Source organism: Ambystoma mexicanum, chromosome 4q (assembly GCF_040938575.1).
Source record: "Ambystoma mexicanum isolate Mex_15411 chromosome 4q, UKY_AmexF1_1, whole genome shotgun sequence".
NCBI lineage: Eukaryota > Metazoa > Chordata > Amphibia > Caudata > Ambystomatidae > Ambystoma > Ambystoma mexicanum.
Window position 1 is genome coordinate 504,847,295 of NC_090928.1, and position 13,159 is coordinate 504,860,453.

The window sequence follows — 13,159 nt, forward strand, 5'->3', positions numbered from 1 at the left end:
CTCCTCCAGTTAATCGCCCAAGAAAGGGTACAACGTGGACAGGAAAGAAATGCAGTACTGTCTGACTGGGGTCCGCTTCTTGGGCCAATTGATTTCAAAAGATGGCAAAGAATAATACCCTGTCAACAAATTGAAGGACATAGAACAATCCGAATTCTGACAATCCTTTGAAAAAAAGAAAAAAAACTTGTGTAGTGGCTAAATACAAGCCATAACTAGGAATGTTGGCTTAGGTTTAGGTCACCATTCAGCATTGGCAGTCTTTTGTCAATTTTCTCTCAGTTTTTTTTCCTTTTTCTTTTGTCTATTCTGTTCAAAACTTTGAAGGAAAACCACTATTTGTGTTCTTGCGTTTTCAACAACTAACTCTCTAATTAATAGACAAATGTATCTTAATGTTTATCACATTGCTTTTCTTTAGTTGTTCATGTATTATTTATATCTTTTTGCTAAATAAATATTTTTATTGTTTTTTAACATGAGACTACCCTGATTGCTTTCTGAGTCTGTAACAGCCTACAATTTATTGGTTTAGTGATACCCTTGCGGTACACTCATTACAAATAACTCACTATTTGAACAAACCGTTAATTGAATTTACAGCACTATGGACCCCATTGGTTTAGTATAGTGCTTAGTCCCTCTCCTTTACTGCTTACGGGACACTTCCCCCCTCCTTTTGTGTTAAAAGAATAATACCCGGCAAGGCAGCAACAGTACGTGCCTCAGCCAGACCAAACACTGTGAAGGATATGCAGAGGTTTCTCAGTATTTGTGATTACTGTAGGGCATGGATACTAGATTACGCAGTGTACACAAGGCCCCTCTTGCAAGGTCTAAAAGAAGCCCAGAAAGACAAGACACATATAAAATGGACAGCGGAAATGCAGACTGCATTTGATAGTCTAAATGAATTGATTAGCACGGCCCCTGTTCTTACCACACATCATTATAAGCAGGAATTGTACCTGTTCTTGCACTCCAATGGGACCCTAATGACAGCCGTGTTGACACAGAAAACCTCATGGGCCATAAACCACTGTCATATTATAGTGGCACACTTGATTTGGTAATGCAGGGTCACTTCACTTGCAAACAGGCCTTTGCAGCTGCCACCTTTGCTCTTGAAATTGTCATGAGGTGATCTGTCACCTTATACGTTGAACACTCCCTGTTTGCCATACTTGAAAGGTCAAAATCCACCTTCACCACACAAAGGGCATCAGCATACAAAATAATACTCTCAAGCCTCAATATTCATGTGGTATACTGCAGAATGTTAAACCCAGCCACGTTCCTTACAGAGCCATGTACCGTGAGAGATATGCAAGAATATGATTGTGCCACCTATGAGGGAGAAGGAGATAACATTCCACAAGCTAGGGAAAATGAACTGCAGGAAGGAGAAGTGTACTTTGTAGATGGATCAGCATCCATTTGCCAAGAAACAGGTGAAAATCATGTTGGCGCAGCATTAGTGAGATTGGAAGGTGGGGAATTTGAGGTGCTGGTTAAGAAACGTCTGCCCATGCATTATTCCACCTAAGTCGCAGTGCTAGTGTCATTGATTGAAGCACTCCATGATGCAAAAGAGTGCACAGTAACCATATATTCAGATTCGGCACACGTAACCACTACAGTACATGCTGGACTATCTCGATGGAGAAGAAGGGGGTTCAGAAGGGCTGATGGGTCCCTGGTGCAAAAAGCCGAATTACTGAACAAATTAATTGAGGCACTTGCAGAGCCCTCTTTAGTGGCCCTGGTAAAATGTCAAGCCCATACCTACAATGATGATGAAATATCTCTGGGGATCGTATCCACGGATGCAGCTGCCAAAGAAGCAACATATCTGCCCATACTGATGAGCATAGAATGCATATTGGTAAGCAAACAAGAAGAACCTAAAGCCGAGAGCTATAACTCATTACTTATTGCCCGAATAATAGAATTACAAAAGAGAGCCCCGCCCACACAGAAAGAGTTATGGACAAAAAGAGGGTGCACAGAGTCACCCACTGATTTATTATGGAGACAAAGCATGACAGGAAAAGTAGTTATGCCCGTAGAACTGTTGTGCGTTGCATTCAAACAATTGCATTTTCCAGCACACTTCAAAACAACACATTGCTGCTGATCTCCAGCAAGACTGGTGTATCCCCAACCTCCAGGAATACCTCAACAAATTGGGGATTGAATGTATGACATGCCAAGTGTTTCATTCAGGGATGACTCTCAGAACACTAAGGGGGACATTACCCCACGCTGTACGATCCTTCTTAAATCTGCATATTGTTTACGCAGACATGGGTGAGAGATGTAACAGTGCCAGATATTTGATTGTACTAGTGTGTCCCTTCTCGAGATGGGTGGAATCAGGACCTTGCACCCATCCAGATGCGAAGTGTGCTGCTAAGTTCCTAGTAAGAGAGGTGTTCCCTTGTTAGGGCATATGATGATATGATATGATAGGTTATTTATAATGCATTTAATACTCAGAGGTTTGTAAGCATGGACCCGGGGATTGAACCTGTGTTGCTCTGTGTCATCTTTCTTCGAAGACGAGCACGTTGCTGCTGAGCTATCCTCCAGAGACCATATGTGATGTCATACGATCTGACAACGGCACGCACTTCGTAAATGATCTGTTCTAAGAAGTGATGTTGTTGCTAGAAATAAAACACAAAATGAGCTTGGTTTACCATCCACAAGCAAACAGTATTGGTCGAGAAAATCAATGGTCTCCTTAAGAATAGGTTATCAAAACTATGCCACTCCCTAAAAAAGAACTGGGTGTTATGCCTGCCTCTGGCCCTTTTCCAACTGCGCACACAACCCAGCAAGGACCCCCCGAGCACCCAAAATAGAAACTGGTCGATGCATGCAAACAAATTGCCCCTCCCTTCACAAGAGACAGTGAGACAGATATAGCAACTGCAGCATAAGACAGCCCAGCTCAAAACTAATGCCCAGAAAGCTAATGTATGTACAGAGTTTTGTGCGGAAATGGAACTCACCAAGATTCAATGGACCCTACAAGGTGATCTATTGTACCCCCCTGGCTGTAAAAGTAAAGGGATTAAAGTACTGGATAACATTGAATAACAATGAGAGAAATGCTGCAGTACCTTGAAAGGATTACTGGGTATATGACACACAAGGCAACTATGTAAATATGAAGTGAAACATAACATTTCAAAAGTTAAAAGGTATTGAATATAATAAGTACTCCCTCTCTCTCTCTCTCTCTCTCTCTATATATATATATATATATATATATATATATATATATATATATATATATATATATATATATATATATATACACATATACATATTACATGGCCACGAAAGTGGCCATGTAGTTATGGTTAAGTTGCTGTTTCCATAGGAAGAGCACTTTTTGGGCAGCTTATAACTTCGTTCTCCCTGGACGAATCTTCACCAAAAAACAAAGTATTTGGGTCACTCTGAATTTTTTTGCAAAGTTTGGTGAGGATTCCTCCAGGGGGGGCAAAGTTATAGGGGGGGTCCCAAAACTTTTTTTTTCCCATAGACATAATGGGAAAAAAATTTGCTCACGCCTACTGCCCAAACCGCTGGACGGATTGACACCAAATTTGCAGCATGAGCGGCAGCTTGGTCCCGAAAGCGTGCTTTGCTTTATTTGGTGTAAATCCGTCCAGTAGTTTTTAAAAAAATGACAAAAATGTAAGTGAAAAAAATTAGTGATATCTGTGTTCGCTTCGCGGACACACTTCCCTGTTCGCTCCGCGGACAGGACGGTGATTGGGCCAGCAGCTTGCGTGATGTCCGCGGACATCTGACATGCTCTCTCATTGGATGCAGTGAAAGCGTGCAGTGCGTCTGGCTTCAGAGACACCCGCCATCTTTCTTTCCCGCATGAGAGGCTTTGTCAGGCCAGCAGGAGAGTGTCTGTCTCCTGTTCCTCCCACCCCCTCTCATGCCCCGTGTCTGCCCCACCCCCCACTCATGCCGCGTGTGTCTTTTCTGTCCCCCACCCCCGCTCATGCCCTGTGTGTCCTTCCTGTCCCCTCCACCCCCGCTCATGCTCCGTGTGTCCCCTGTTCCTCCAGCCCTCCGCTCACGCCATCGCACACGGTGGCCAGCAGAGGGCCCAGGAGCGGGATCTGCCGCATGAACTCATGTTCGTGCGGCATGTCCGTGTTTTTGTTTGTCCCCCCCACCCCCGCTCATGCCCCGTGTGTCTCTCTCCCTCCCCCCACCCCCCGCTCATGCCTCGTGTGTCTCTCTCCCTCTCCCTCACCCCCCGCTCATGTCCCGTGTGTCTCTATCCCTCCACCTACCCCCTGCGCTCATGCCCTGTGTGTCTCTATCCCTCCCACCCACCCCCTGCTCATGCCCCGTGTGTCTCTATCCCTCCCCCCACCCCCCGCTCATGCCTCGTGTGTCTCTCTCCCTCTCCCTCACCCCCCGCTCATGTCCCGTGTGTCTCTATCCCTCCCCCTACCCCCTGCGCTCATGCCCTGTGTGTCTCTATCCCTCCCACCCACCCCCTGCTCATGCCCCGTGTGTCTCTATCCCTCCCACCCACCCCCCGCTCATGCCCCGTGTGTCTCTATCCCTCCAACCCACCCCCCGCTCATGCCCCGTGTGTTTCTCTCCCTCCTCCCACCCCCGCTCATGCCCTGTGTGTCTCTCTAACTCCCGCCACCCCTGCTCATGCCCCGTGTGTCTCTCAAAACTCCCCCCCACCCCCGCTCATGCCCCGTGTGTCTCTCCCCTCCCACCCACCCCCTGCTCATGCCCTGTGTGTCTCTCCCCTCCCACCCACCCCCTGCCCCGTGTGTCTCTACCCTCCCACCCACCCCCTGCTCATGCCCCGTGTGTCTATATCCCTCCCACCCACCCCACCCTCATGCCCCGTGTGTCTCTCTCCTCCCCACCAACCCCCTGCTCATGCCCCGTGTGTCTCTATCCCTCCCGCCCACCCCCCGCTCATGCCCCGTGTGTCTCTATCCCTCCCACCCACCCCCGCTCATGCCCCCTGTGTCTCTATCCCTCCCACCCACCCCCCGCTCATGCCCCGTGTGTCTCTCCCCTCCCCCCACCACCTGCTCATGCCTTGTGTGTCTCTCCCCTCCCCCCAACCCCCTGCTCATGCCCCGCGTGTCTCTCCCCTCCCCCACCCCCTGCTCATGCCCCGTGTGTCTCTATCCCTCCCACCCACCCCCCGCTCATGCCCCGTGTGTCTCTATCCCTCCCACCCACCCCCTGCTCATGCCCCTATGTCTACCACCCGCCCCCGCTCATGCCCCGTGTGTCTCTATCCCTCCCACCCCCCTGTGTGTCTGTATCCCTAAGACCCACCCACCCCCCGCTCATGCCCCGTGTGTCTCTATCCCTCCCACCAACCCCACGCTCATGACCCGTGTGTCACTCCCCTCCCCCCACCCCCTGCTCATGCCCTGTGTGTCTCTATCCCTCCCACCCACCCCCCACTCAAGCCCCGTGTGTCTCTCCCCTCCCTCCCTAGCCCCTGCTCATGCCCTGTATGTCTCTATCCCTCCGGCCCACCCCCCGCTCATGCCCCGTGTGTCTCTATCCCTCCCACCGACCTCCCGCTCATGCCCCTATCCCTCCCACCCACCCCCCGCTCATGCCCCTATCCCTCCCACCCACCCCGCGCTCATGCCCCGTGTGTCTCTATTCCTCCCATCCACCCCCCGCTCATGCCGTGTGTGTCTCTATCCTTCCCACCCACCCCCCGCTCATGCCCCGTGTGTCTCTAGAACCTCCCACCCACCCCCCGCTCGTGCCCTGTGTGTCTCTGTCCCTCCCACCCACCCCCCGCTCATGCCCCGTGTGTCTCTCCCATCCCCCCAACCCCCTGCTCATGCCCCGTGTGTCTATGTCCCTCCCACCCACCCCACCCTCATGCCCCGTGTGTCTCTCCCCTCCCCACCAACCCCCTGCTCATGCCCCGTGTGTCTCTATCCCTCCCGCCCACCCCCCGCTCATGCCCCGTGTGTCTCTATCCCTCCCACCCACCCCCGCTCATGCCCCCTGTGTCTCTATCCCTCCCACCCACCCTCCGCTCATGCCCCGTGTGTCTCTCCCCTCCCCCCACCACCTGCTCATGCCTTGTGTGTCTCTCCCCTCCCCCAACCCCCTGCTCATGCCCCGCGTGTCTCTCCCCTCCCCCACCCCCTGCTCATGCCCCGTGTGTCTCTATCCCTCCCACCCACCCCCCGCTCATGCCCCGTGTGTCTCTATCCCTCCCACCCACCCCCCGCTCATGCCCCTATGTCTCCCACCCACCCCCGCTCATGCCCCTATGTCTCCCACCCGCCCCCGCTCATGCCCCGTGTGTCTCTATCCCTCCCACCCCCCTGTGTGTCTGTATCCCTAAGACCCACCCACCCCCCGCTCATGCCCCGTGTGTCTCTATAATTCCCACCCACCCCCCGCTCATGCCCCGTGTGTCTCTAGAACCTCCCACCCACCCCCCGCTCGTGCCCTGTGTGTCTCTGTCCCTCCCACCCACCCCCCGCTCATGCCCCGTGTGTCTCTCCCCTCCCCCACACCCCCTGCTCATGCCTCGTGTGTCTCTCCCCTCCCCTCCACCCCCTGCTCATGCCCCGTGTGTCTCTCCCCTCCCCCCAACCCTCTGCTCATGCCCCGTGTGTCTCTATCCCTCAAACCCACCCCCGCTCATGCCCGTGTGTCTCTCCCCTCCCCTCAATCCCCTGCTCATGCCCCGTGTGTCTCTATCCCTCAAACCCACCCCCGCTCATGCCCGTGTGTCTCTCCCCTCCCACCCACCCCCAGCTCATGCCCCTATCCTGTCCCACCCACCCCCCGCTCATGCTCCGTGTGTCTCTATCCCTCCCACCCACCCCTTGCTCATGCCCCGTGTGTCTCTATCCCTCCCACCCACCCCCGCTCATGCCCCGTGTGTCTCTATCCCTCCCACCAACCCCCCGCTCATGCCCCGTGTGTCTCTCCCATCCCCCCACCCCCTGCTCATGCCTTGTGTGTCTCTCCCCTCCCCCCACCCCCTGCTCATGCCTCGTGTGTCTCTCCCCTCCCCCCCACCTCCTGCTCATGCCCCGTGTGTCTCTATCCCTCCCACCCGCTGCTCATGCCCTGTGTGTCTCTATCCCTCCCACCCACCCCCTGCTCATGCCCCGTGTGTCTCTATCCCTCCCACCCACCCCCTGCTCATGCCCTGTGTGTCTCTATCCCTCCCACCCACCCCCCGCTCATGCCCCGTGTGACTCTCGCCTTCCCCAAACCCCCTGCTCATGCCCTGTGTGTCTATATCCATCCCACCCACCCCCCACTCATGCCTTGTGTGTCTTTCCCCTCCCCCCAACCCCCTGCTCATGCCCTGTGTGTCTCTATCCCTCCCGCCCACCCCCGCTCATGCCCCGTGTGTCTCTATCCCTCCCACCCACCCCCCGCTCATGCCCCGTGTGTCTCTATCCCTCCCACCTACCCCCCACTCATGCCCCGTGTGTCTCTCCCCTCCCCCCACCACCTGCTCATGCCTCGTGTGTCTCTCCCCTCCCCCCAACCCCCTGCTCATGCCCCGTGTGTCTCTCCCCTCCCCCACCCCCCGTTCATGCCCCGTGTGTCTCTATCCCTCCCACCCACCCCCCGCTCATGCCCCTATCCCTCTCACCCACCCCCGCTCATGCCCTGTGTGTCTCAATCCCTCCCACCCACCCGCAGCTCATGCCCTGTGTGTCTGTATCCCTAAGACCCACCCACCCCCCGCTCATGCCCCGTGTGTCTCTATCCTTCCCACCCACCCCACGCTCATGACCCGTGTGTCTCTCCCCTCCCCCCAACCCCTGCTCATGCCCTATGTGTCTCTATCCCTCCCACCCACCCCTCGCTCAAGCCCCCTGTGTCTCTCCCCTCCCTCCCCAGCCCCTGCTCATGCCCTGTGTGTCTCTACCCCTCCGGCCCACCCCCGCTCATGCCCCGTGTGCCTCTATCCCTCCCACCCACCTCCCGCTCATGCCCCTATCCCTCCCACCCACCCCCTGCTCATGCCCCTATCCCTCCCACCCACCCCCCGCTCATGCCCTGTGTGTCTCTATTCCTCCCATCCACCCCCCCGCTCATGCCCTGTGTGTTTCTATCCTTCTACCCCACCCCCCGCTCATGCCCCGTGTGTCTGTAGAACCTCCCACCCACCCGCCGCTCATGCCCCGTGTGTCTCTATCCCTCCCACCCACCCCCCGCTCATGCCCCGTGTGTCTCTCCCCTCCCCCCCACCCCCTGCTCATGCCTCGTGTGTCTCTCCCCTCCCCTCCACCCCCTGCTCATGCCCCGTGTGTTTCTCCTCTCCCCCCAACCCCCTGCTCATGCCCCGTGTGTCTCTATCCCTCAAACCCACCCCCCGCTCATGCCTGTGTGTCTCTCCCCTCCCCCCAGCTCATGCCCTGTGTGTCTCTATCCCTCAAACCCACCCCCCGCTCATGCCCGTGTGTCTCTCCCCTCCCAACCACCCCCCGCTCATGCCCCTATCGTGTCCCACCCACCCCCCGCTCATGCTCTGTGTGTCTCTATCCCTCCCACCCACCCCTTGCTCATGCCCCGTGTGTCTCTATCCCTCCCGCCCACCCCGCGCTCAAGCCCCGTGTGTCTCTATCCCTCCCACCCACTGCCCGCTCATCCCCCGTGTGTCTGTATCCCTCCCACCCACCCCCGCTCATGTCCCGTGTGTCTGTATCCCTCCCACCCACCCCCGCTCATGCCCTGTGTGTCTCTACCCTCCCCCCGCACCCCCTGCTCATGGCCCGTGTGTCTCTATCCCTCCCCCCCACCCCCTGCTCATGCCCCCTGTGTCTCAATCCCTCACACCCACCCCCTGCTCATGCCCCGTGTGTCTCTATCCCTCCCACCCACCCCCTGCTCATGCCCCGTGTGTCTCTATCCCTCCCACCGACCCCCCGCTCATGCCCCGTGTGTCTCTATCCCTCCCACTCACCCCCCGCTCATGCCCTGTGTGCCTCTATCCCTCCCACCCACCCCCCGCACATGCCCGGTGCTGTCTCTATCCCTCCAACCCACCCCCAGCTCATGCCCCGTGTGTATATGAAACCGGCTCATGCCCCGTGTGTCTCTCCCCCTCCCCCCACACCCCGCTCATGCCCCGTGTCTCTCTCTCCTGTTACCCCCCACCCCCCTCTCATGCCCCGTGTCTCTCTCCTGTTACCCCCACCCCCCTCTCATGCCCCATGTCTCTCTCCTGTTACCCCCCTCCGCCTCTCATGCCCTGTGTCTCTCTCCTGTTACCCCCACCCCCCTTTCATGCCCTGTGTCTCTCTCCTGTTACCCCCACCCCCCTCTCATGCCCTGTGTCTCTCCCCAGTTGCCCCCACCCCCCAGACATGCCCCATGTCTCCCTTCTGTTGCCCCCCACCCCCCGGTCATGCCCTGTGTCTCTCTGCTGTTGCCCCCCACCCCTCGGTCATGCCCCGTGTCTCTCTCTTTTTACCCCCCACACCCCTCTCATGCCCCATGTCTCCCTCATGTTCCCCCCACCCCCCGCTCATGCCCCGTGTCTCCCTGATGTTGCCCCTGCTCATGCCCCGTGTCTCTCTCATGTTACCCCCCACCCCCTGCTCATGCCCGTGTCTCTCTCCTGTTGCCCCCACACCCAGTCTTGCCCCGTGTCTCCCTCCTGTTGCCCCCCACCCCCCACGCATGCCCCGTGTCTCTCTTCTGTTACCCCCCACGCCCTCTCATGCCCCGTGTCTCCCTCGTTTTCCCCCCGCCCCCGCTGATGCCCCGTGTCTCCCTGCTGTTGCCCCCCACCCCCGCTCATGCCCTGTGTCTGTCTCCTGTTACCCCCCACCTCCCGCTCATGCCCTGTGTCTCTCCTGTTGCCCCCCACCCCCCGGTCATGCCCCGTGTGTCTCTCCCCTCCAACCCACCCCCTGCTCATGCCCCGTGTGTCTCTATCCCTCCCACCCACCCCCCGCTCATGCCCCGTGTGTCTCTATCCCTCCCACCCACCCCCCGCTCATGCCCCATGTGTCTCTATCCCTCCCACCCACCGCCCGCTCATGCCCCGTGTGTCTCTATCCCTCCCACCCACCCCCCGCTCATGCCCCGTGTGTCTCTCCCCTCCCCCCACCCCCTGCTCATGCCCCGTGTGTCTCTATCCCTCCCAACCACCCCCCGCTCATGCCCCGTGTCTCTCTCCTCCCCCCTGCCCCCCATTCATGCCCTGTGTGTCTCTATCCCTCCTGCCCACCCCCCCGCTCATGCCCTGTGTGTCTCTATCCCTCCCACCCACCCCCCGCTCATGCCCCTATCCCTCCTACCAACCCCCCGCTCATGCCCCGTGTGTCTCTAGCCCTCCGACCCACCCCCGCTCATGCCCCGTGTGTCTCTATCCCTCCCACCCACCCCCCGCTCATGCCCCATGTATCTCTATCCCTCCCACCCACCGCTCATGCCCCGTGTGTCTCTATCCCTTCCCCTCGCTCATGCCCCGTGTGTCTCTATCCCTCCCACCCACCCCCACTCATGCCCCGTGTGTCTCTCCACTCCCCCCACCCCCTGCTCATGCCTTGTGTGTCTCTCCCCTCCCCCAACCCCCCGCTCATGCCCCGTGTGTCTCTCCCTTCCCCCCACCCTCTGCTCATGCCTCGTGTGTCTCTCCCCTCCCCCCACCCCCTGCTCATGCCTCGTGTGTCTCTCCCCACCCCCCACCCCCTCTCATGCCCCGTGTGTCTCTCCCCTCCCCCCCACCCCCTGCTCATGCCCTGTGTTTCTCTATCCCTCCCGCCCACCCCCCGCTCATGCCCCGTGTGTCTCTATCCCTCCCACCCACCGCTCATGCCCCGTGTGTCTCTATCCCTTCCCCTCGCTCATGCCCCGTGTGTCTCTATCCCTCCCACCCACCCCCGCTCATGCCCCGTGTGTCTCTCCACTCCCCCCACCCCCTGCTCATGCCTTGTGTGTCTCTCCCCTCCCCCAACCCCCTGCTCATGCCCCGTGTGTCTCTCCCCTCCTCCCCCACCCCCCGCTCATGCCCCGTGTGTCTCTATCCCTCCCGCCCACACCCCGCTCATGCCCCTTGTGTCTCTATCCCTCCCACCCACCCAACGCTCATGCCCCGTGTGTCTCTATCCCTTCCCCTCGCTCATGCCCCGTGTGTCTCTATCCCTCCCACCCACCCCCCGCTCATGCCCCGTGTGTCTCTCCACTCCCCCCCACCCCCTGCTCATGCCCCATGTGTCTCTTTCCCTCCCACCCAGCCCCTGCTCATGCCCCGTGTGTCTCTATCCCTCCCACCCACCCCCTGCTCATGCCCCGTGTGTCTCTATCCCTCCCGCCCACCCCCTGCTCATGCCATGTGTGTCTCTATCCCTCCCACCCACCCCCGCTCATGCCACGTGTGTCTCTATCCCTCCCACCCACCCCTCGCTCATGCCCTGTGTGTCTCTATCCCTCCCAGCCACACCCGCTCATGCCCCGCGTGTCTCTATCCGTCCCACCCACCCCCGCTCATGCCCCGTGTGTCTCTATCCCTCCCACCCACCCCCTGCTCATGCCCCGTGTGTCTCTCCCCTCTCCCCACCCCCTGCTCATGCCCCGTGTGTCTCTATCCCGCCCGCACACCCCCCGCTCATGCCCCGTGTGTCAGTATCCCTCCCACCCACCCACCCCCGGCTCATGGGCCGTGTGTCTATATCCCTCCTGCCCACCCCCGCTCATGCCCTGTGTGTCTCTATCCCTCTCACCCACCCCCCGCTCAAGCCCCTATCCCTCCCACCCACCCCCCGCTCATGCCCCGTGTGTCTCTCCCCTCCCCCCACCCCCTGCTCATGCCTCGTGTGTCTCTCCCCTCCCCCCACCCCCTGCTCATGCCCCGTGTGTCTCTCCCCTCCCCCCCACCCCTGCTCATGCCCCGTGTGTCTCTTTCCCTCCCACCCATCCCCTGCTCATGCCCCGTGTGTCTCTATCCTTCCCACCCACCCCCTGCCCCATGTGTCTCTATCCCTCCCGCCCACCCCCTGCTCATGCCCCGTGTGTCTCTATCCCTCCCACCCACCCCAGCTCATGCCCAGTGTGTCTTTATCCCTCCCACCCACCCCTCGCTCATGCCCTGTGTGTCTCTATCCCTCCCAGCCACACCCGCTCATGCCCCGTGTGTCTCTATCCCTCCCACCCACCCCCCGCTCATGCCCCGTGTGTCTCTATCCCTCCCACCCACCTCCTGCTCATGCCCCGTGTGTCTCTCCCCTCCCCCCCACCCCCTGCTCATGCCCCGTGTGTCTCTATCCCTCCCGCCCACCCCCTCTCATGCCCCAGGTGTCAGTATCCCTCCCACCCACCCCCGGCTCATGGGCCGTGTGTCTCTATTCCTCCTGCCCACCCCCCGCTCATGCCCTGTGTGTCTCTATAACTCCCACCCACCCCCCGCTCATGCCCCTATCCCTCCCACCCCCTCCCCGCTCATGCCCAGTGTGTCTCTATCCATCCCACACACCCCCGCTCATGCCCCGTGTGTCTCTATCCCTCCCGCCCACCCCCCGCTCATGCCCCGTGTATCTCTATCCCTCCCCCACCCTCTGCTCATGCCTCGTGTGTCTCTCCCCTCCCCCTCACCCCCTGCTCATGCCTCGTGTGTCTCTCCCCACCCCCCACCCCCTGCTCATGCCCCGTGTGTCTCTCCCCACCCCCCCACCCCCTGCTCATGCCCTGTGTTTCTCTATCCCTCCTACCCATCCCCCGCTCATGCCCCGTGTGTCTCTCCCCTCCTCCCCCACCCCCCGCTCATGCCCCGTGTGTCTCTATCCCTCCCGCCCACCCCCCGCTCATGCCCCGTGTGTCTCTATCCCTCCCACCCACCCACCGCTCACGCCCCGTGTGTCTCTATCCCTTCCCCCGGCTCATGCCCCGTGTGTCTCTATCCCTCCTACCCACCCCCCGCTCATGCCCCGTGTGTCTCTCGTCTCCCCCCCACCCCCTGCTCATGCCTCGTGTGTCTCTCCCCTCCCCCCACCCCCTGCTCATGCCCCATGTGTCTCTCCCCTCCCCCCCACCCCTGCTCATGCCCCATGTGTCTCTTTCCCTCCCAGCCATCCCCTGCTCATGCCCCATGTGTCTCTATCCCTCCCACCCACCCCCTGCTCATGCCCCGTGT